This window comes from Martes martes, assembly GCF_963455335.1.
Source record: "Martes martes genome assembly, chromosome: 4".
Taxonomy (NCBI): Eukaryota; Metazoa; Chordata; class Mammalia; order Carnivora; family Mustelidae; genus Martes; species Martes martes.
In genome coordinates this window covers 106,047,061-106,067,824 of record NC_137891.1, presented here as the reverse complement: position 1 = coordinate 106,067,824, position 20,764 = coordinate 106,047,061, and the positions used below count along the sequence as shown (strand labels likewise).

Sequence of the window (20,764 nt, the reverse complement as noted above, 5' to 3'; positions counted from 1 at the left end):
GACAATTATGGGAAGGTTTCTCAGACTGTGCTCTTATACTAAAGAAAGTTTGTAGCTTTAATTTGTGAAGAACTAAGATGTGGTATTTGCCCAACTTCTGCCTGGTCGTTACTTTCTTCATTTCATCCTGCGTGTAAGCCTTCAGTAAATGATACAGTCTTAATTAAAGAATGTTTAAAATACTCTAACCCCCTTCCTTATTCTAGGCCAAGAGACCATTCCGACTTGCTTAATATAAATTCAGTATAAATGTAATTTATATATTATATTATATGTTATGTAAGTGACATATAAACATGGTCATGTTCTAACAAGTTAGCGTAAATGCTATATAAACAGTTTGATTTGGAGCAGGGAGCTTGATGCGGGGCTCGATCCCAGGACCCTGGGATCATGACCTGAGCCAAAGGCAGAGGCTTTAACCCACTGAGCCCCCCAGGCACCACACAGTTTGATTCTGTCAGAGTCTCAGCTATATTTTACGTCACTATCTTCTTGTGTTAGTCGTTGGTCTTAGTTAGAGTTAAATTCACTGGTGGTGTTTTCATGAAACGGGATTTATCACAGAGTGTTAGTTGGCTCAGAGAATTTCTGGGTGTGGACCAAGCCAGTATTACACAGACAGAAGTGACACAAGTAGAAGAAATGCCCGGGCATATCATGGCATGATTCCCAAAGAAATCGCGCACTCTTACTACAGCCTTCTGTTATTCCACACCTACTCACCAAAACCTCCTCTAGAGCTGCTGATAAAAATTTTCGGGCCAGGCACCCTAGGTGTCTCAGTTGGTTAAGCGTCTGCTTTCATCTGCTGTGCAGTGAGGGCAGGAGGAGTAAGCCAGGAGCAACAGGCTCCTCTGCTTGCCTCCTACTACCACCTGAACAGGCAATAAATTTTAGAAAAGATATAGCAACTCCATATAGGGGGGCACTTTGAGCCCTAGCAGGGCTGGCTGATGGCGAAGAAATTAGATAATGGATAAAGGAAGAGAAGAAATTCGGATCTAGGAATTAGTGATTAGGAATTAGGAATTAGTGACCCCAGGGTCCTGAGATTAAGCCCTGTGTCGGGCTCCCTGGTCAGCAAGGAGTCCGCTTCTCTTCCTCCTCCCTCTGTTCATTCTCTCTCTCTCTCTCTCTTCCTCAAGTAAATAAGTAAAATCTTAAAAAAATCTTAGGCTTTCTTGACCATAGTGTCAGATCTGTGCAGCCCCTGCTCACAATCTTGTCTCCTCTATCAAAGTCTCATTAATGAGTCTGTTAGTGGAATGTAGTCAAATGAAGAACCTAGCTACAGGCAACTTGGGAAATGTAGACTTAATTTTCCAACCTCCAGTGAGCAGGGAGATGGACTGTCAGGCTGCTGGAGTGGTGGGAAGCAAATCAATCGGCAGTGTGTGCTGTAGTGATCCCTGGGGCCATCTGACATGTATATGTACTCTTCTTCCAGAGTTGAACTTCCCTGTAGCAGTGGGAGCCAGCAGCATGCTACACTTGTAAAGGAACCTAGTATAAAGGAACCATTCTTTTTGTCATTGAAGAGAGGCTTACCTTCTCCCCAAAGGGGAGGCTCAGTATGTCATCAGCCGTTACCTGATGTTCATAATTCCCCTTGTCCAGTCCCTATTCTGGATTAATATACTTAATTTTGTAATTAATTTATGAAGTTTATTATTACCAGCTTATCTTCTATAAACTAGTAGGAGAAATGGAAAGCGGGGGAAAAGTAGTCAATTGGTAAAGGAAGGAAAATCCCTAATTCCTAATTCCTTCTCTTCCCTTATCCATTATCTAATTTCTTCACCCTCAGCCAGCCCTGCTAGGGCTCAAAGTGCTTCCCAATAGGGAGTTGCTGTAGCTTTTCTAAAATTTATTGCCTGTTAAGGTGGTACTAGGAGGTAATCTAGAGGAGCTCATTGGTTCCAGGCTTACTCCTCTTGCCCTCACTGCACAGCACAATCTTTGCTTCCTCTTGAAAATAAGCATCAATGATCCTAGTCAATGGAGTGATGTCCAGCCTCTTGGTCCAAGGACATCAGAAAAGAAGATTGGCCAAACTGCAGTTTCAACATAGAGTTTAGTAGAACTGTTATGTCCCCTGTACCTGAACAGCTAAAATCTTCAGCAAGTCAGAGTATTTGTTATATTCTCTGAATTGACATGAATAAATTTCCAGCAGATGAATCAGCTTTATATGTGTATAGAATATCTGCTAATCGTGCTATGATTCCTTCTAGCTGGAGGTTCGTGATGCTGTTGTTTTTCCTGTCTATGTCCAAGTGTTCGCTACCATTCTCTCCTTAAGTCAGTGAATCTTCATGTGTATTTCACTCTAGCAAGGTAGAGTGGTTAGTGAATAACAGGTGATCCATCCATATAAAACATTGTTTTTTCATCCTGACTTCAAATTAGATTCATTTGGAAAGAGAAAAAGAAGAAGCGGGACACCCCAGCCCCACACAAAAACCCCAAAACAAAAACAAATAAAACTCATACTTGGGCTCTACTTAAGACCTGCTAGAACAGGAGTTCTTGAATGGGACCCAAGCATCAGTATTTTTTAAAAATGGCTTATGTTATTCTCATGTGCTGCCAGATTTGAGACATGTTATAAAATTATAGGCCTGATCAGAGCTTCCAAAACTCTTATTGTTGACGTGTACCTTTGGGTAGAAACACCTAAAGCAGCTCAGTCAATGAACACTAAAACCTTTGAAATACCTATAGACACTTTAACTATTATATGTATGTAATATTACCTCTTTACTGGAGACAATATTTAAAATTAGAGGTTAAAAAGAAGAAAACGATCATCACTTATAATCCCCTCAAACAGAGGTCACCAATGTAGACATTTAGACAATTAGATTTAAAAAAAAACCACACAGAATCTTTTAAAATTTTTATTTAAATTCTAGTTAGTTACATACAGTGCAATATTGGTTTCAGTAGAATTCAGGGATTCATCCTTTATATACAACACCCAGTGCTCCTCACAGCAAGTGTTCTCCTTAATCCCCATCCCCTATCTAGCCCCTCCCCCACCTGCCTCCCTCCATTAACCCTCAGTTTGTTCTCTATCTTTAAGTCTTTTATGCTTTGTTTCCATCTCTCCTTCCGCCCCTTTTTTCCTCCTTTCCATATGTTCTTCTGTTTTGTTTCTTAAATTCCACATTTGAGTGAAATCACATGGTGTTTGTCTTTCTCTGACTGACTTATTTCACTTACCATAATACATTCCAGCTCTATCCATGTCATTGCAAATGGCAAGACTTCATTCTTAAAAAAAAAAAAAAAAAAGACTCTTAAATATAGAGAACAAACTGTGGTTGCCAGAGGGGAGGTGGGTGGGTGGATGACTGAAATAGGTGAAAGGAGTTAAGGGTATACTTATTATAATGAGCACTGAGTAATATAAAAATTTTAAAAAGAAGAAAATAAAAATAATGAAGTATGTAATGTGATAAAATGTGGAGTATGTGTACTGCTATGGTCTGAAAATATTTGTGTCCACCAAAATTCATGTGTTGAACTATTAACCCCACAGGTGGTGGTATTAGGAGGTGGAGCCTTTGGAAGGGGATCAGTGCCTTTATAAAGGGGGATCCAGAGAGATCCCTTGCTCCTTCTAACATGCGAGGACACAGCCAGAAAGCATTGGCTATGCCCCAGTAAGATGGGCCTCACCAGAATCTGACCATGCTGGTGCCTTGATCTTGGACTTCCCAGCCTGCAATACTGTGTGTTTTTTTTTAAAGATTTTATTCATTCATTTGAGAGAGAGAGAGAGAGAGAGCATGAGAGGGAAGAAGGTCAGAGGGAGAAGCAGACTCCCCGCGGAGCTGGGAACCTGATGTGGGACTTGACCCCGCAACTCCAGGATCATGACATGAGCCAAAGGCAGTGGCTTAACCAACTGAGCCACCCAGGCATCCCTGCAGTACTGTGTTTTAAAAGCTACCCAGTCTATGGTGTTTTGTTATAGCAGCCCAAATGGACTAAAATATATGTACTTGTGAAACTATCACCAAAATCAAGATAATGAACAAATTCATCACTCCAATGAACTTCCCCTTACTGTTTACAATCTCTCTCTCCTGACTCATCTCTGTCCCTTCCACATCTCTAGACAACAGTGACCTGCTTTCTGTCCCCACTGATTAGTTTGCATTTCTTAGAATTTTATATCAGTGGACTAATACAGTATGTACTCCTTTTTGTCTTTTACTCAGCCTAATTATTTTGAGAGTCATCTAGGGTGTAGTGTGTATCACTAGGTTATTCCTTTTTTTTATTGCTGTGTAGTATTCAATTACATGGTGTACCACTTTCCTTTATCCATTAACCTGTTGATGGCTTTTGGGTGGCTTCTAGTTTTCAGCTATTATAATAAAGCTGCTGCAAATATTCATGTACAAGTCTTTGCAGGAATATAAGCTTTCATTTCTATTGGGCAGGAAAGTGAAAACGAAATGAAAAGGTGAAGTGGCTGGGTCATATGACAGTGTAGGTTTACTGAAATTGCCAAATTATTTTCCAAAATCATTGTACCATTTTATATTGCCACTAGCAGCGATGATCTCTTTGTCCTCACCAATACTTGCTAGGGCTATTCTTTTTAATTTTAGCCACCTTAGTAGGTGTAAATTGTGTGTAGTATATCTCACTGGAGTTTCAACTTGTATTTCCCTGATGACTAATGATGCTGAGTGCACTTTTTTGCATACTTATTTTTTACCTATAAATCATCTTTAGTGGGTAGTGGGTGCTTGTTCAAATATTTTGACTAGTTTTCAATTCATTTTTTAATATTATTGAATCCTGAAAGATGTGTATGTATATGTACACACACTTATTATAGAGTCAAATCCTTTATCATACATATGTTCTGCAATTATTTTCTCATGATCTGTGGCTTATCTTTTGTTATTTCAATAGAGTCTTTTGAAAGACAGCTTTAAATTTTGCTGAAGTCCTGATGGATTTTTGACAACACTGAATAATCTCAGGAAGATTTGCTTTAGAATTTGTTATGAACCAGCTATAAAAGTTATTACCAGTAACTGAGAATGTTATGTGTTCTTTGTGATGAAAACCAGAATTTTTAAATTTTATTTATTCATTTCTGTTTGTTTGTTTTAGAGAGAGGGAGTACGGAGGAGCAGAGGGAAAGAATCTTTTTTTTAAAGATTTTATTTATTTATTCGACAGAGAGAGACAGCGAAAGAGGGAACACAAGCAGAGGGGGTGAGAGAGGGAGAAGCAGGCTTCCCACCGAGCAGGGATCCCGATCTGGGGCTTGGTTCCAGGACCCTGCAATCATGACCTTAGCCAAAGGCAGATGCTTAAGGACTGAGCCACCCAGGCACCCCAGAGGGAAAGAATCTTAAGAAGGATCTGCGCTCATCAAGGAACCCAACGTGGGGCTTGATCTCGCAACCCTGAAATCAGGATCTGAGCCAAAATCAAGAGTCAGTTGCTAAACCAACTGAGTCCCCCAGGCATGCCAAGGAAAACCAGAATTTTAATGAAGTGTTGCATTTTTTTCTCTGGGAAAATGTCTTGACCAAGAAAAAAAAAAAAAACCTCTTCTGTATAATAAATATTTCCTTATTTGATTAGACTTCAAAAAGGAAGCATGCTTTGCCTAGAGATAGTTCTGAGCTTTTTTCCCACCCTAAGATGAGAAAACACAATAGGAAGTTTTACTACCCCTTGGATTATGCCCTTTTTCATGTGTATGAACTAACAGTGTATCCTTGTTGCCTTTGTTTCTTGTGGGAGACTTGCCTCCTGATCATGATGGCCTATGAATTCATGAGTAAGAATGTTTTGGATCTATTCTCCAGAAGTGAATGTAAGTGGGGAAACTGACGGTTTTCTGTGTTTTCCTTTTCTCTTCCTTAGCATAGCTTGGCCAATGCCTCCCATTTATAGTCAGGATTATATTTAGGTCAATACTCTGCATTTTGGGCCAATTTACACACATGGCATTGGTGTTGGTGATCTCTCCATAATGTGGAGACATGAAGAGTAGTAGCATAGAGCTTATTTCCCTTAATTTGAACATTTTCTGAAGTGTGTATTTATGGAAAATTCCCAAGGAAATTTTTGGTTTGAGGGGAAGAAGGGGGTTTCCTTCTAATCCCTCAGCCAGATTAATCCATTTCTATGTTAGTAATAAATATGTAATATTTTTGCCTTCAAAGCATTTCTTTTTCTCATAATAGCAATCTGATTTTCCTTTAGGGAACTAACTGCCTCTTCTTTATTCTTAGTTCATGTATTTTAGACGGCTATGACTTCTTCTGGTTCTAGGTGAAGATACAGTACCCAAGGTCTGGACTGTAATAGCCTTGCATCCTCCTGGCCATAATGATGGTTTCAAGGGTGGGCATCTGATCCTTTTTTTTTTTTTTTTTAAAGATTTTATTTATTTATTTATTTGAGAGAGAGAGGGACCGAGAGCAAGAGTGAGGTGAAGGGGAGAAGAAGAACCAGAATCCCCGCTGAACAGGAAGCCCGATGTGGGCTTGATCCCAGGACTCCAGGCTCATGACCTGAGCCAAAGGCAGATGGTCAATGACAGAACTACACAGGCACCCCTGGGCACCTGATTCTTATGACCATTGGAAACCTTCTTCTTTTTTTAAAATTAAAGTATAGTTGACACACATTGTTATATTAGTTTCAGGTGTACAACATAGTGATTCGACAAGTGTACACATTACTCAGTGCTCACCACAGTAAGTATACAATCACCATGTGTCACCATACAACATTATTATTGTCTATATTCCCTATGCGGTACTTTTTATCTTCATGCCTTCTTTATTTTGTAATTGGGAGCTTTCTTAATGGTATTACTGAAAGCATCTGAAAGAGGTCCCAGGATGAAAAGATAGAAGTCTGGAGCTGCTGATAGCCATTTTGCCACCACAATGGGAGGATATTTCTGAGAATGAAAACAACAGAGAGTGGGAGATCTAAGAGTTGGGTGAGATAGAGGTAGGGCTCCAAAGATGTTTTTGAGACTGTGAACTCTGCCATTGTATCACACTGGTTTTAATTTTTAAACTCAATAAATTCTCTTTCACTTAAACTCATCTGAGTGGATTTTCCTCACTCTAACTAAAAGAATTCTGGCAGAAACAGTGTTTGAAAAAACGAAGGCCTTGATATAGAGGACTCTTATTATAGAGAGTTCTGTTGTATTTTTGTTCTCTGTGACCCACTTCCACTGAAAATATTTGTAGGTTCTATTAATAGAATTTGGTTCTTGTTTGGAATCCAAATAGCCTAGAACTCTAAATGAATTTAGCTATTTGTTTCTTCCTGTGACGATTTTCTTTTTTTACTCCTAGGGTAAGTAGGAAAATATAGGTGGAGAGAAATTAATGCTGGGGTTAGGGTAAGTTGTTGAACATGTCCAGGTATAGTCTGGATTCTCGCTTGGCAGATGGGTGGGATGCAGCTGTGAAGTGCCTGTGATTATGTCCAGATTATCCTGTTCTTTGTCTGTGTGCTCACATTCATGTTTTCTCTTCCTTCTAGTTTGCTTTACTCCTAACCTTATTTCAATACACATCTCAAACATCATCTCTTTCAAGAAGCTTTTCCTGACCTCTGTAGACATTAAATGCCCTTCCTCAGTACTGTGTTGATACCCTCTGCTTTTTGTTAATTGTACCTCTTATTATGTCTGTATCCTTTAAATGGTAAGCTCTTTAAATGTAACTATTGTGTCTTATTCATCTGTATTCCCAGTGTCTGGAACTATTCCTAGCACAGAGCAGATGCTCTGTAATTGTTCTCTCTAAAGACAAAACAGAACAAACAAAACAAAATGAAACAAAGCAGAAATGAAAGAATAAATAACTGTATTTAACTTCTGGATGTTGAGGTTGATCTAGATCTGACCAATCCTCAAAATCACCTGGGAATATTTTTCCTTAGCTCCATTGAGATATAATTGACATAAAACATGGTGTGAGTTTAAAGTGTACAATATGCCAGTTTGATACACTTAGATATTGCAAAATGATTACCACCATAGTGTTAGCTAACACTTCCATCTTGTCATATAATTATCATTTATTTTTTGTGGCGAGAATACTTAACATCTACCTTTTGAACAACTTTCAAGTATATATGCATTATTATTAACTGTAATCACAATGCTGGTCATTAAATCCCCCGAACTTATTTATTTTCTGACAGGTTTATATCCTCTGACCAATATCTTTCCATTTCTTCCCCCTGCTCAGACCCTGGCATCAGCCATTTCACTCTCTCTTTCTATGAATTCAACATTTTTAGATTCTACATATAGGCGATATCATGCAGTGTTTGTATTTCTCTAACTTACTTCACCTAGCATAATGCCTCCAAATTCCATTTATGTTATTGCAAATGGTAGGATTTCCTTTATTTTGGGGGGCTGAACAATATTGCATTGTATCTATATATACCAAATCTTCTTTATCCATTTGTCTTTGGCAGACCCTACGTTTGTTTCCGTATCTTGGCTATTGTGACTAATACTGCAACAAATGTGGAAGAGCAGATATATCTTTGATAGCCTACTTTCATGTCCTTTATATATATAAACCTGGGGATAATTTTAAAGAGAAAAATTATTCAGCCAATATCTAGAGCTTGTGATTTAGTGGACATATAAGTCTGCAAGGGCTGTCCTAGCAAAGCGCCACAGGCTGGGTTACTTGAGCAACAGAAATCAATTTTCTCATGATTCTGGAGGCTAGAAGTCGGAGATCAAGGTTTTGGTAGGACTGATTCCTTCAAAAGAGGCCTCTCTCTTTGGCTTTCAGATAGCTGTCTTCTTTCTCTGCTCTCACATGAACTTTCCTCTGTGCCCGCCCATGTCCTAATCTCTCAGATGGACACCAAACATATTGTTTTAGAGATCACCTCAATGACCTTATTTCTCCTTAATTACTTCATTAAAAGCCCTATCTCCAAATACAGTCACATTCTGAGGTACTACTATTAAGGCATATGAATTTTGGGGGAACATAATTCAGTCTGTCACAATGTGTCTGGCCTGGGAAATGGAATGTTGAAAAAGCTCCATAAATAATGCTGAAGATTAGTCTGGTTTGGAGATCATGAATCTAAATTGTCTTTAACATTTCTGTATCTGTTGAAAAGTGACAAGTTCCACTCTTCTTGCAGTTATGAAAGTCAACATTGGTGTTCTGCTTCTTTGTTATCTTGAGACTCAGGCTACAAAATATCCACATACAAAATTTACCTAATTATTTGAGCTACAATAATAATAATTACTATTATTTAATGTATAATAAGTACTATTATTTTTGGCAAAGCCTGGCTGGAAGACCAAGACTGACTATATTACAGAATTATTTTGTCAGAAATACTGCAAATCTGGCTTCTAGAGGAAAATTATCTGTAAAATCAAAGCTTTTTTTAGTTACAAACCATGAGAGCCTGTATATTTATCTCCCATATATGCTTTTTGAGTTTATCAAATGCCCACGTGATTATATGCTTCTGAAGAGCTTACTTTCTCAATTCTCATTTATTTGCTCTGTCATTCCAGAGTGTTGTATGGGTTTGGGTAGTTTCCAGCACCACACAGCAAGCTCAGCTATTCATAGGAAAGGGGACTCTGTCCTTCACCAGGGTAGCTGGAGCTATCCTCCCACATAAGCTTTATTAGAGAGTTTTTTTCATTCATGGAGTCTCGTAAATGTTTGCTTCCTCCATTGCTTATTGAAAGTCATTGAATATTGTAATTTCTTTCCATTAATCAGCATTATACCTATATGTATGCTGTATGAACAGTGGAAAGGAGTAATGAGGCATGATGTTTACTCTGATGCTTTTGGTGGGAATGTTCATCTTAGGAAGAAATGAACTGAAACCTAAAGCATTCTCCCAAGGAGCACCTATTATGCATTCCACTGAATTTGCTTTTTTGTTTTCTTCTCCTTAGGAGAGAGGGTTCCCCCACCCCTTTGGTCAATCGAGTATGGCACAAGGGTAATGACAAGTCTAATAGATGTTGTAAACCACTACTTCTAATGCACAGTGTAATTGAGTCAGAATATAGTGTCTATACTGATGGAGTCCCTAGTGCTTTAACGACTGAAATTATGATTAGAAAGATCCAGATAATGCTGACTTCTATTACATTAAACCAGAGTATTATACAATTTTCTTTGCTGAAGCATATCTATTCTTTTCTTTTGAATTATGCAGTGTTGTCTTAAATGGTTTAATATTACTTTGGAATAGAATTCAAAAAACTGTTGGGAGAATTTAACATTTTTGGTAAAACAGATGCAAGCTCAATTTCTAGTGGTATTTTTCAACAATTTTTTTCTGTAGAAATTCGCAGGAGAAAGCCTTTTTAAATAGCACCTCTATGTATGGCAAACCTTCCTCGCCAACTGAAAGGGGAGAGTGGGGGGAGCTGTCCAATGCCCTGCACATGGAAAGATCATTATCCTAATTGCTGTGTTGTATTCAGAAGCTGTATTTGCACTTTTCACGTTGTCAAGGGTGCAAGGTGAGAAAACACTTTATGGATGGTAGTGAGGGGTGGGAGGTACTATTAAAATAATGAATGCTTCCATAACTCAGACCTAGTGAGGTGTGAGTGAAATATGTTATTTTCTCCCTTTGTGAATGAAGAACATCAATTACTGTTGCGGACTAAGACACTTTTATTTGTGATGTAAAGCCACCCAAAGTAATACTCTAAAACTGTTGGTCTCACCTTCCCTTTACTCAATTGTTTATAATTTGTTTTAAAGGGCATTCACGATACTTGCATATGTACAGATAACAAAAACGATTTTGTGTTGATGTTAGTGGTGTTAAGAGTTACCACTGAGTAATTCTTTGCTGAGCATTTACATATGATAAAACTCAGTCCTCACATGATAAAGTTGAAAGAGTTCGAGAAACTTTGAAAGAACACCAACTGGTAAGTGACAGAATGAGGATTTGAACTCTGGTCTCTGCAAAGCCACTGTGCTTTATGACATGTCTTGTGAATCTCTTAGAACTACTTACCTTAGTGAAAACCAAAAATAATTATCAATGAATTATGGAAAAATTGGATTGTTTACTCTGACCCTACATGTAAATGTCAAGTAAATTGGAAACACAAGGACTTCCTGTTGCTCCAGGACCTCTGTCATGCACACAGAGTTATGTCGATGTGGACAAGAACAAACATCTTTATTTCATAGGAAAAAGTTTATGTTGAACTAAACAAGATAGACAGACCCTATCTCTGCAGTCAGTTTATATAGGGTATGGTACACAATCATATTTAAATCATTTTGTAAAAAAAGAAAAGTGATTCAAAGGAAAAAAAATAGCAACAATAATAGCGGACATCAAACACTTACTTGTTGCCAGGCACTGTTTTAAGTACTTAGCATGTTTTAACTCACTCTCCTTATGGTCACTGTAAGGTATTATGGAAATAGCAAGCAAGAAGTAGCAACTGCCGAAAATACCAGTAATTTTAATAGAGAGATTAAATAACTTGCCTGAGTGATAAGGGGAAGAACTGAAATAGGCTCTGTGATTTCATGGGGAATGATGGATCCTAGAGGGGCAGACGTGGTCATGGTTTCCATTACCAGCAGCAAAGGTAGAGTCATAATCACAATTATATACTCTGTGAGCATATTTGGGTTGCCTAATTGGTTTTGGGGTCACTGGGATTAAAAGAGATAGGTAGCCTACTAAAATCTCACTGAACTGGAAAACCAAAACCAAGCAAAGAAACAAGTAAATACGGATTCTAGGTCTGTTATAAAGGAGCTTGTCTTGGGTCACCATGATGGAGAGTAATGGAAATTCTTAAATTTCAAGAACTAAGTTCATTGACAAAAACAGGCACTCTGAAAAAAAAAAAAAAAGGAGGGGTGAGGACACATGGTATACTTGAGGAAAGGTTCTGCGATAATATCATAAGACTTTACTGAAATCTCCACCTAACTTTCCCTAAACTTGTTTTCATTCATGGGGTAACTATGTCCAGTGACTTGGACACTGACACAAAGCAAACTTCATTTAACCTACCTGTTTCGCCATTCAGAAGACATATTGGTCTTGAAAAATGTGATATGATTTCATCAGCTTATTCTGCTGCTAATTTTCAGTTGCTGTTTCAGATGTTATCTCTTTATCAGAACAAATTAAGACAGTCAGTGGCATCTACTGTATAGCTCTTGATCTTTATCTATTCCAGTATGCAGAGAACTACAGAAGCAGTTTTCTTTTACTTTACAGGGAGAGCAAGACATTTTCCTTGTCTTGTCTCATGGCCATCTTAACTCTTTAGAATCACGAAGAAAATGTGGTCTTCAGGCATTCTGATCTTTTCACCATTTAACAGGACATTATGTATTCTGCTACAGTGATGTCATGTTGAAGACAAACAGTTCAGGGAGTAGTTCTTATTCTACTGTCTTGGGATAACTGGGATAAACTGGTACATATATTCCTTGGCAAACCAGATATATACTTAAACATGGCAAAAAGGAAATTCCATTAGCAGGTGGTTTTACATTCTTAGCACTCCTTCATCATCCTGTGCCAGCGACCTTTGACTGAAGAAGGCAAATGTTCCAAGTAGATTCATTGACACTATGTCGGCAATAGCTGAATGTGGTCCGTTGAGGAGGAATCTTGAGGAGACTCTGAAGACTTGGGGGAAAGGAAACCCTGGTTTCCCAAGAAACCTTCAGCCTTGGCTGGCTGAACAGTATGCCTCATGTTCATTTTGTCTAGAAGAACAGATACTTGAGGTATGAATTTGCAGTGATTCAGGGGAGATGCTAATGCTTTGGCTGGATAACCCAGGAGCTTTGAGTGAACAGACAAGAGGGTTAGTGAAAAGAAGATCTGGGAAAAAAAAAATATGTGGGTTATTTTTTCAGATTATGTAGTGTGAGAAAATTTGAATATCTGGCAAATACCTTCCATCGTAGAAGAGGCTCTTGATAATCATGTATGTATAAATGACCATTTTATCCATAGTCTGTTCCCAGCCAAACCAGTGCTTCCTCAGTGAGATACTAAATAAGGTGGCTGTGGTGGTTGGTCTTGGCAGCATCTCCGATTTGACTAACATCACTGTGGAATGATCAATTTTCTAATAGCAAAAATCTTTGCTCAAAGGAGCTAATTGTTAAATGTTTAGGAATTTTGTGCTAATGAATTTACCTGTTTCTATGATTCTTCTTCTCCTTTACCTAATTAATTTTACTGTCATATGGTGACAGTAAATGGTGATGGTTGACTAATGGTGATGGTTGACTTCTCAATCTCATCTATTTGTTGCAGACAACAGAGGTCAGTTGGCTCTGGACTTGGGAAGAGAGTGAGTGCATTTTCATTTTTAAAAAAATGGGTGCATTATGTTCATATAAATATTTGTGGTGGTGGTTGTCAATGTTTGGAAGTTTAGGTATAGGAAAATGGAATATATTGATGCTAGGCAGAGACTATAGGGAGCATTTGTCTTGTTTATGGTCTTTCAGCACCTTCTGAATACCCCTCCTAAAATCTCTCACTTTAAGATATATCAGCCTAAGGCAGAAGACAGAAATGCTTCCTACTTCCCATTACAGCGAAAGTGCAGGCTGGGAACCTGCTGGGAACCCACTTGGGAACCTAGTTCAGGTGAGAATGATATGAAGAGGTCACACACAGAGAATTAATTCTTGTGAAAATAATGGAGAGAATACAAGCTTTCAGAAGTAACACATGCACACACACACCCATGTTCTGGGGGTACAGTTCCATGCTCTAGGTGGACAGTACAAATAACAGGGCTGTGGTGGTGACAGTGGAAACTTTGCCAGAACATTCTGTAAGTAATTGGACTATTCTTCTTGGCTGTGTAGTCTGCAAAGCAGATATCTCGAGGCTTCCTTGATATTTTACTAGTAACCTCATAACCTTCAATATATTCTATTACTGTATATCTTGGATGGAATAGGTTCTGTTGTTTATAGCTAAGAATGATTCCTGATACATGGATATTTGAGATAACTAATGGGAGGAATGTAGAAAATAATCTGGTCAGCCATCATGGAAGTGATTTTTTTTTTAAAGTCACTTACTCAGTATTAAAAAGATTGAGAAATATCACCAAAGTCCCAACTCATGTAATTAGATTTGCTTCTTCCTTTGCAATAAAGTATATAAATCTGCTTCAGTTTAAAAAAATCACATACACTAAATCTTAATTTACAAAACATATATATTAAAGGATCTTTCAGTTTACCAAAGGATTCACCATATTAAAGGATTTATTATGTATTTTACTTAACTGGCCAAGTCCCCATTTATTTACTACACTGTAATTTATTAAGAGATTCTGTCTTTAAAGGCTTTTTCAAGATCATATTTGCTACATAAATACAGATTTGCCTTTATTTAAGTATGAGAATTTAAATGCCTGCTTATGAAGTGGTGAAACTGCTCGTCCCCAAGGCCTAACAAAGGATGCCAAACAGCACTCTCAAAACTGGAATGCTTTTTTTAAAATATCAATATTAGGAAGAATGTATACAATTAAGGAATAAGTTTATTGTGTAGGGCTCTTAAATGAAGACAATAAAATATACATCTAACTAAAAAATTCAACAGCACAAAACAGTATGCCTTTCAGTTCTTAAACCTTTTTGTGTTAATGTGACTAGCTATCGATTTTGCAGAGTCACTATAATCCATTTTGTAGTTTTTTTTCCTTAGTTGTAAATTTTAAAAACCTTTATTTATTTAGGACCTCTAATAGTGTACAGGTAGCTTTTATAGCAATAACTGTGCAATGACTATGCCTGCATTAGATGTGTGTGTGTGTGTTGCACTATTTGGCAAACCACTCCTAAATACCCCTAAATCCCTCCTGGGTTCACAAGTTCACAGCGGTGTTGAACACCTATTAGACATTTAAGAGTATCATAAAAAGACTCTCTCTGGAGGGTTGTGTTTATGCTTGGAATAGATCTCCTCCCGGCAAGTTGATAGCCCATTAAAGGGATTTGATCTCAGCCTTTGTGAGATGTTTCCTCTCCTATTAGGGAACCCATCTTACAGCTGTAACATGGGTAGTTGTCTATTTAATTCTAGAAAGTGGCTTTATGAGAACTACAAGAGCAGGCCACTGATATTTAACATGGTGATACAGATGTGGAGATTTCACAATTAAAAATTTAAAAATTGGCTTATCCTGCTACCGGGAGAGCTGAAAAATATACTAGAGGTCCATCTTTTAAAGCTTTCTGGAGAGGTACTTGATTTCAGGTTATGTAATAAGCTCTGTCATTTAAGTTCTGTCTTCCAGGTAAAATGCTGGATCTTTTCACAGCCCTGGAAGATTCTTTTCTCACAAGTGAGATCTTATAAAATATTGGCTCAAATATTTGTGGGCTGCATTTACAGGGTTTTACCATATCTGAACAGCAACAACAAATGGCGTGATTTACTTCAATTATTAGTATTCCCAATACCGCTCAAACCATCATAATCCTGACCCTGAAAACGCCTTTTCTCAGTTAATAATTTCTAAATGGCTTTAATTAATTTGCTACCTCAAAATAACCAAAGGTTAGTGGAAAAGTTTCATGGAATAGTTGAAGCACAAATGTTGGGTTTCATTGTTGAGGAGAAATTGGAATTGAAGTTGTCAAAACTGTTTAGTCTGATTTTGATGATACCAAATGCTGAACGTGGAGATTAGTGCTTTTGCTTTCATGCTATTTGATCTTGCCAAAGAACAAGCTACTTCAAACCAAGAGATTACATATTTTCACCTACAATCTGCAGGTATGGATGTGGCTATGATAACTGCTCACTCAAATTATCCCAGTAGCTTTGTGTCTTTTTTTTTTTTTTTAAGATTTTATTTATTTATTTGACAGAGAGAGATCACAAGTAGGCAGAGAGGCAGACAGAGAGAGAGAGAGAGGAGGAAGCAGGCTCCCTGCCGAGCAGAGAGCCCGATGCGGGACTCGATCCCAGGACCCTGAGATCATGACCTGAGCCGAAGACAGAGGCTTAACCCACTGAGCCACCCAGGTGCCCTGCTTTGTGTCTTTTTATTATTTTTCATGTTATTTATTTTTTAGAAGCTCCCAAAATTTATTCCTTTATACACTCTCTGATGTTTCCATGAATAAAATGTTCTAGGTTTTCTCTAATGGTACAAACTGCCTGTATATCTGCTTGAGACTCTGTTCCAGGATTTGGGGATCATCCCCACATGGACATCTGCTTGCAGTGGAATGATGTCAAAATTTCCAGGACTGAAAGCTAGTCTCTTGTCAGGCCTGTTGACCATTGCATTGGAATTACATCTTGCAGAGACCACCCTTTCTGCCTCACCCCCCTTTCCATAGAATTACTTGTTTTTCCATATATCTGCTAAATCCTATCCATTTTATTTTACAATGTAGTTTTTTTTTTTTTTTTCATGAAAAAACTGTATTTAGATTTAGCCAGCTGGACTCAGTTTAGATGATCCCAATTTTGTTGGCGACATCCAAAGCATCATAGTCAGGGGCCAGTCGAACATATGCCTTCTTCTCTCCATCAGGCCTGATTCAGGTGTTGACCTTGGCTACATCAATGTCATAGAGCTTCTTCACAGCCTGTTTGATCTGGTGCTTGTTGGCCTTGACATCCACAATGAACACAAGTGTGTTGTTGTCTTCTGTTTTCTTCATGGCTGACTCAGTAGTCAGGGGGAACTTGATGATGGCATAGTGATTAAGCTTGTTTCTCCTGGGGGCGCTCTTTTGAGGGTATTTGGGCTGCCTTCGGAGACGCAGAGTCTTGGGTCATGGGAACGTAGGTGATGTGCGGATCTTCTTTTTTTTGTGACTGTGGACGCCTTTCAGCACCACTTTCTTGGCCTTCAAAACCTTTGCTTTGGCTTCGGCTTTGGGAGGGGCAGGGGCTTCCTTCTTAGCTTTCAGCACCATCTTCGTAAAAGGCTACAATATAGTTTTTTTTCTACATGATCCTTCCTCCTTTTATATTCATATAATACACCTTACTTGGTTCTCAGTCTTTGGTCTTGATCCCTTCGATTCATGTCACGCTTTATGCTTAAAAATTCTGAAAGGAAGGGTGCCTGGATGGCTCAGTGGGTTAAGCCTCTGCCTTAGGTTTAGGTCATGATCTCAGGGTCCTGGGATAGAGCCCCACATCAGGCTCTCTGCTCAGCTGGGAGCCTGCTTCCCCCTCTCCCTCTGCCTGCCTCTCTGCTTACTTGTGATCTTGCTCTCTCTGTCAAATAAATAAAAAAAGTCTTAAAAAAAATCTGAAAGGAATTACCATTACCTCCTGGATGAGGTTCACACAAAGCATATCGGGTTCTCAGTGACCTGGCATGTTAAACACTCTACCCTCAACTGCTTGTACTTTCCCTGTAGATATTGTAATATCATGTGCCTTGGGACCTATGCTTTGCTTCACCTTAAAATCTTCTATTGTACTTCTTAATTTCCTATCCATTTCTTTAAGATATAGCTTAGATGGTATACCTTCCAGCATGTCCCAAAGTAAATTAAGCTTATTTTATTTCTCACCTGCCTCAAGTCTGTTCAGCTGTCTCTCCTGTTGGTTCTATGTGCTCCTGGTTGTTGATTGGTTTCTTTGTGATGACTCTGCCAATCTGTCTATCTCTCTCTCTATCTTTATATCTGTATCCCCTACTATGTATATCTCCTACTCTTTCATCCCTGTTAATGGTTTAAGTACAATTAAGCATTCCTAGAACCAGATGATGAATATTGGGACAGTATTGATTTTGAAATGCTTTCTTTAATGGAAGGTAGAAGCCAAGAATTCCTGAAAATAGCTCTTCTTGTGTTTAACTGGTCACGATCTTGTTCTGTCAGGATCCCCCCAGGCAGCCCAAGGCAATCTACCCAGGATGAAATCATATATAGGGACGATTTTCAGAAAGGCTTTTGAAATTAGGAAGCTTCTGTCCTTGACCTAGGAGCCATGTTGTATTAGCTTCAACTACTGTGAAAATAAAGTCCTACCAATTGACATAAAAATTCAGTTTTTAAATATTTAGTTAGCCCGAGTTCCCAGTTAAATAAAAACCTGGTTTGAATGAAAGAGGGCTTCTGAATTTGAAACAGTCACTATACATATCACATTCATTGTCAGCCATACAGAACTCTCTCTCAGTCTGCAATTAAATGATTAAAGTTTTGCACAATAAACTCATATTTTACAAGTTTAATTATGTGACTTTTTCTTCCCCAGTCACCTCCATCGCTCTAATTTGCCTAAACAGTATTAGGCACTCAAAGACATTTGACTCAGGTCATTGGTAATTAGTTCAACAGCTATCGATAGTGAGTTGATGAATTTTTCATGCATGCAGTGGTTTGTAAACTTTAGCAATCTTTAACTGAATGACTATTTCAATTCCTCAAGTGATTAGTGAAATAAAGGCTGTCCCAGTGTTTCATATTCAAAATGTGACACTCTAGAAGGATAGTAATAATGCAGGTTTATACAATGAATTCAAATCAGTGTTTTACACTGGCGAATGACTTCGCTAAGGATACAGTTTCCATCACTAGGATTGCAGAATATTTTGATTTCTGGAATCAGGACGCTAATCCCAGGTGATTCCTCTTGTGAACTTGTATTGTCTTTGTCTTGCAACAGCTTTATTTCATAGAAGTAAACTCCTCTGGTATGAACAGTTCTGTGTGAAATTTTGATTTGTAAGCAAGTCCTTTTCTTTTTCTTTTTAAACAAGATTTTCCTGAGCTGGTGAAGTTTTCTTAATCTTTAAGAATTCTGAAACAAATATTCAGCTTAACATGAGGAAGATCAAGTACGCATCACTCTTGATTCTAGCCTATCTACTCATGGACTTTGTTACAACAAGTATCCTTTTCTCTCCTAACTCTTTCTCTTTGAATTATTTCAATCTGCTTATGAATACCTCTTTCACATCCTATCTTAAAAAAACGAAAATTTAATAGACAAACAAAATAGTGTCCTTGACTCCATATCATCTTTGGTTTGGCACCCACCTATCAATTGCTCCTTTTTACACCCAAGTTCTTCAAAATTGTTGTGACTGTCTCTATGCACGCTCCTATGTTCTTCTCAACTCTCTTGCCATAAGTAGTAACTTAATCGCATTGTGGGCTCTAATTAGTAACGTTTCTGTATCCATGCTCGTTGGTCTCTAACTTCCTAGTCTTTACCTATTCTGATTCTGGAAGGACTTGGACTTGCTTTTGCCAGTAGGATTTGGGGGGAGGTAATGGAGTGCCAATCTCAGTCAAGTTTTCAGGATACCTTGTGCCTTTCTGCCCTTTTTCCTGGAACCTTGCCACCATTCTAAAAACAAGCCAGGACTGTCCTCTGGAAGGTTGAGAGATTGCAAAGGAGTGATGAGTCACCATTCCAGTTCATTATTCCAGTTGAGGTTATTCTAGAGCAACAAACCCCTAGGACACCTACTGGTTAATTAGGTGTCCTAGGGGTTCGTTAATAGTTACACGAGCTAACCCAGCTGAGATCAGCTGAGACTGGCTCAGTTTAACAAAGCCATCCAGTCGATCCGTAAACTTGTGAGAAATAATAGTTGTTATTTTAAGTCATTGAGTTTTGTGGTGGTTGTTACATAGCAATAGCTAGATAACATATTCTACTAAATTGAGTTTTCATTGTCACCAACTTCTGAAATGTTCCTGTCAGGTCCCCAGGGTCCTGTAATTTACCACGTCACAGAGTTAATTATCTGTCCTCATCTTTCTTGACCTCACAGAAACTCCTTTTTGAAATCTCTAGGCCTTCATGATATCACATGTACTTGGTTTCTTGCTCCCTCACTGATGCTCTTTCTCAATTCCCCTCCTTCTCTTTCTCCTTTGCAGATCTTTAAACGTTAGGAACCACAGGAGTTTCTGAGTGTCCCCTTTTCCTTTTTATACATTTTCCATGGATTCAAATATTATCTATATGATGATAACTCCCAAATATCAATCCTCGTTTCTATATCTTTCCTGTGAATTCTAGAATCGTGTATCTGGAAGCTTATTTAGTATCTTCACTCAGATATGCAATAGGCCTTACAGATTTAACATGGTAGAAGATAACTCTATTTTTCCCTCTTCCAATTCTTTTTCAGTTTCTTTCTGTGTCTTATCTTTATCATCTCCCAAGCCAAAATACAATTTACAAGTATGTTGCTGGCTTTACTTCCAAAATGCATCATGAATGTGTTCATATGTCACTAGCTCCTACAGCTCTAGTCTGACCCACCATCATGTCTTATTTGCCGAAATATACTTGCCTCTTAAATGGTTTTCCTGCTTTCATTCTTTCCTCTTATGGTTTAATTTTCTTCACAGTAACTAGAACAGTTTTTTAAAAGTTTAAATCTAATCATATCATTATCCTGCTTATACCTCCCAATGGCTTTCTGTGTCAATTTGAAGAAAGCCCAAACTTCTCACTTAATTTTCCAAGACCTTCTGTCTTCCCTGGCCTCATCTCTGGCCACTCTCATTCTTTTTCACTATTCTCCAGCTACTCTGGTTTTCCTTTTGTTCCTCAAGTACTCCAAGATCACTTCTGTCTCTGAGGCTTTGTACTTGCTGTTCCTACTGCCTAAAATTTTCTTTACTAGATCTTTATGGTTGATACTTTTTCATCATTCTAGTCTTAGAAAAAGATGTTATATTTTCAGAGAGGGTTTTGG

The 20,764-nt window shown here is 38.2% G+C and overlaps 1 pseudogene across 1 annotated transcript; it reads right to left on the bottom strand.

The window, feature by feature from the left end:
• Positions 1–16,529: 16,529 nt before the first annotated feature.
• On the bottom strand, positions 16,530–17,000 carry LOC308342198 (large ribosomal subunit protein uL23-like; annotated as a pseudogene). Its single transcript has one exon. The product of its transcript is annotated as a large ribosomal subunit protein uL23-like (transcript).
• Between the last annotated feature and the right edge of the window lie 3,764 nt (positions 17,001–20,764).